Genomic DNA, 4,373 nt, shown 5'->3' with positions numbered 1-4,373 from the left:
CACCAGAGGAGCAGACGCCGAGGACGGCTTTATTTAAGTCTGGGCGTATGTAATGTCCTCAAGACATTACTATAAAGATAATGTATTGTAATTGTATTTTATGACCTTTTTCCTACTATTAGGTACTGTCACTTTAAAAAGTAAATGTGAATTTGCAATGCACTGTTTTATAGCTTATGCAGGAGTGTCAGATACAGGGGAAGTTTCCAGAAGGTGGGAGGAGCTTAGGGGATAGAGGAGAGTCCTGAGGCAGTTGGAGAAGGCAGTGGTTGAGGTAACAGCAGAGTGGAGTTGCTCCTGGGTTTTATCCATCTTAAATCCAGAGACAGGCTGCCTACAACATCAGGCCATAGAAAAGCTCACAGAAAGGAAACTGAATAAGCTGAAGAGAAGTAGTTCTTAACACAGAGGAACCAGAAGCCATTAACACCGCCACCATGTATGTTGGTGAGTCTCATCCGTCATTATACTAGGCCTGACTACCCGTGATAGAGGCAGAAGTAGCACAGGCCATTACAGAGATTGGACAGACACTGCATTGCCCGATTGGACAGACACTGCATTGTCCCGCATACTATGGGGTCAGCTATGCCCTAGAATTGCCGAGGGTAGGATCAGAAGAGGAGCAGTGAGGGAGGGTCGCCCACTCCTGCGGATTAGATGAGGAGAAAACTTCGGGGTCTGCATTGTATTGTAAGGATTCATTTTTGCTATAAGGAATTGTGCCTCCATTCTATGTGGAAGATTGTAACCGCCATGTTTGATGCTGAAGTAAATTGTGCCGCGAGCGAGCCTGTTCAACTACCACCTCAACCTCCTGTCTTATGCTGTAACCAATGTAACCATCAAGCGTATTGTGCCCAGTAAAATCTACTGTGAAAGTTATTGAACCCTGTCTCCTGGAACATCTTTATTTCGGGGTACACCACATAACACCCCAGGGGACAGAGAACAGTGTATGCCGTAAACACCATCATTTATTTCACTGTTTCCGCGGCCCGAGGAGCAGGAGAGAGAGAAAGGGCCAAAGGGCGCCAGAACCCAACACCAGCTCCTAGAGCCCCCCCTCCCCCCGTGACTCGGCACCCGCGGTTTACCACATAATGATATCTAAAAATCAATTGAAAGACATTTTTCTTCCAAAATCAAGACAATATAGTTAAATCTAAATTTAAGTGGAATACACCTTTAAGATGGCTATAGTTAATGTGGACTATGCAGCACATAATACATTGGTTACAGCCATGATGGAGCTTCTATGCCTTCTATTTGTATTGGGAACTCCAGATTTCTTCCATATGCTAAAGAAAATGTCAGACTTGTCCATCAGAGTATCAGTAGATCCTCCGGTAGGCCTAGACACAAGGGATTACTCTTCTCTACTTCTAAGAAATATCATGTAGAGAGTTCACAATGAGAAAACGTACGTCCGCATGTGTAACCCAGAGATTGACAATACGATACCTTGTTGTTAAACACGTTTTGGTTGTATAACTTGTACAGTCGTGTTACCAGCTCCTGTTTGGTCGCCTGGAAATGAGTCATGTACGGGGATGTGGATGATGTTATGTCCTCGATAAAACAGTTATGGATGTTACATATAGGTCTCCTGAAAGATATAAAAGATCCTATATCGAACTTTGATCACCTAATAGAGGGACAATATGAGTAACTGGTGTATCTGCCATAGGGGTATGACATATAGCAGCCATAGATTCTGACATTGGCAACAAAGTACACCTTCCCTACGGAAACATGAATCTTCATATAACTCACCTTTCCTCTGAAGTGGGGTCCTCAAGATATTCAGCAGGGTCTTTATCTGTATATAAATATAAAGCAATGAAAATCTTTTCCAAAATGTATGATAGATTCAGCATTGGAAGGTTTATATTAACCCCTTAAAGGCTATGTTTACCTTTGAACCCCAATTAATTAATTTTTTTAAATAAATCTGTTTTAGGTGATTTAAAAATTTACTTTGATTAAACATTTTTTTTACATTTTAAGATACAACTTCTATGTATTCTCTATACATAGAAGCTGTATCTTTTGTCAAAGCCGTGGCCGTCTTGTCATCTGCACTGACGGCTCGGCTGAAAGATGGTCCTGTGTGTCTCTGATGCAGGATCCAGCTAATAACGATCACATCTAAGTTTAGTTGCCTGTCTAACCCACTAGATGCCGGGATCAAAGTTATCTCAATCACAGTCAGGTACCCACGGAGATCGCATGGACACAGATACTATGCGTGCACACAAGGGCGTACATGTATGTTGTTCTGCGGCAACTACACCCTGCAGGTGACATATATTTACATCATTCTGTGTTAAAGGGCTAAAGAGGCATTTTAATTAAGATTAACAAATTAGAAAACGTACATAAATAATGTCTACGGGTAGGGTAGTAGCTACTTATAGGAGCTCTTGATAAATAAAAGGTTATCTGCCACTGGAAGGACCTCTGTAATATAGACAAGCTTGCACCTTACCCCCTGAAATGCTGATCTTGGTGTGAAATCTAGCATGTGTTCATTGTAAATGGTACATACTAGCGTCAGTAAGCACTAGCAAGACATTTTGGGCATTCTACTTTTGCATCCTAGCTCCAGATCATCACTTTATTAGACCATTTTAGCTCTTCCCTATTCTGGCACCTAGAAGAGGCCATGATTGTAGGGGATGTGTCTCAGTGACTGACACCATTTTAAGACATAAGCAAGAATATGAATAAACATGGCTGCATTTAGTATAAGAAACTAATAAGAGAATAAGATTCCCAGCAGATAGACCCTTGGCTTTCACTACACATCAAAATATATTTTACAAGTCTGGTTGCACTTTGATGTCATTAATGTTGTACTTAAATTGATGTCGTCCATAGAAAAGTATTTGAGCACTGACCCGTGACAGCAGTTGTTGGTGTTATTATTACGCTGTCATCGTCATCGCTGTCACTGACCACTGGAGATTCCCACTGCTTAGAGGCATCAGTAGCTTCTGTATCAGAAGTCCTGAGTCCTGAGAATAACAGAGAAATGAAGAATGTACTATGTCCAATAACATAAATCTAGATTGTATCTATAAAACACAGCAAATTACACATTACTTTTGCGAATTGGTGTTTCCTCGCTTCTAAAATCATCGTCATCATCAGAAATCACAATGACATTGTTGGATCTGTAGAAATAAATATAGACATATAATGAGTGGGGAAAATTCTAATATTAGGACCTCAAAACTCCTATTAACTGGATAAAATTGTCAATACCAGTAGATCAGGGAATATAAAATAATACAGAGCCCACAAACCACCAGGTTCTTATATGAAGCCTGGATAACGGACGCTTGTTGTCCTCAATAGAAATGTCTCCTAATGGGACCTGAGTTCAGCATTGGAGAAGATGTGTTATTATCCTACCTGTAGATGTCATTGCTTGATGATGGTAGCGGTCTATTTATATCTGAGAAAGAAAGGTAACGTTTATATATTAGCTTTTCATCATGAATAATAGCACTTATTAAAAGAAAATAAACAGGGCTTAATGGCGTTGTCCGGGATCAAGAAAAACAGGCCAAGAGGGAAAATGGCATAAAATAATAAAAAAAAGCCACTGGCCTCAGCGGTGGCTGCAGCGGTTACTTGTGTCATCGTGATGGCATGTAGCTCAGCAATCAAAGACTGCGGGGACCAGCGGGGGATTCAAAAGGTAAGTAATGCTTCTTTTATTATTTGAGGCTATTTGCCTTGGCCTTCTTATTCTTAATCCCAGACAAACCCCTTTAACACACATCCCAGTCTACCAAGAAGTCCTGGTCTTGGTCTCTAGATGATCATTGAGACATCTTATTCTATATTTCATCCATTGTGAAAAGTGAAGTATCATATAATGAATAGGAGATTTTCCAATATGTCCCTTTTAATGTGTTTTAGACTTCGCCCAACAAGTAGGCCGCACTTCAAAGGGAATCTGTCACCAGGTATATGCTGCCCTATCTAAGGACTGTATAAAGTAGTGCCAGAGACCCTGATTCCAACTCTGTATTACTTACTTGTTAATTATCAGTAGTTTTTCTAAAAATTACTTTTTCTCATGCAGGCTGTATTCATGAGCGGCAGCTACTAGGCCCGCCCACCAGCTGCTGATTGACAGCTTTCCATCATACTGTGCATAGGGAGAACTACCTGCCAATCAGCAGTGGGTAGGCGGGGCTAGCCTCAGCTCATGAATATCGAGGACAACATAGCGCAAACTAAGTAATCCTCAACATTCATGAGCCGAAGTAATCGCAAAACTACCACGTTTTACAGAGATCCGGGTGGTGGGTATATCACTGTATAACCAGGCTAGGAAAGTTTGCTGATTTCTTCTA

The 4,373-nt window shown here is 41.0% G+C and overlaps 1 long non-coding RNA gene across 1 annotated transcript; it reads right to left on the bottom strand.

Moving 5' to 3' along the window:
- Window positions 1–1,521: 1,521 nt before the first annotated feature.
- LOC142657202 (uncharacterized) lies at window positions 1,522–3,180 on the bottom strand. Its single transcript, XR_012849842.1, has 4 exons — window positions 3,109–3,180; window positions 2,904–3,020; window positions 1,777–1,822; window positions 1,522–1,609 (listed from the first exon to the last, which is right to left on the bottom strand). It is a non-coding gene; the product is annotated as an uncharacterized LOC142657202 (long non-coding RNA).
- Window positions 3,181–4,373: the final 1,193 nt, after the last annotated feature.

Source organism: Rhinoderma darwinii, chromosome 7 (assembly GCF_050947455.1).
Source record: "Rhinoderma darwinii isolate aRhiDar2 chromosome 7, aRhiDar2.hap1, whole genome shotgun sequence".
NCBI lineage: Eukaryota > Metazoa > Chordata > Amphibia > Anura > Rhinodermatidae > Rhinoderma > Rhinoderma darwinii.
This window is presented reverse-complemented; position numbering and strand designations above follow the sequence as displayed.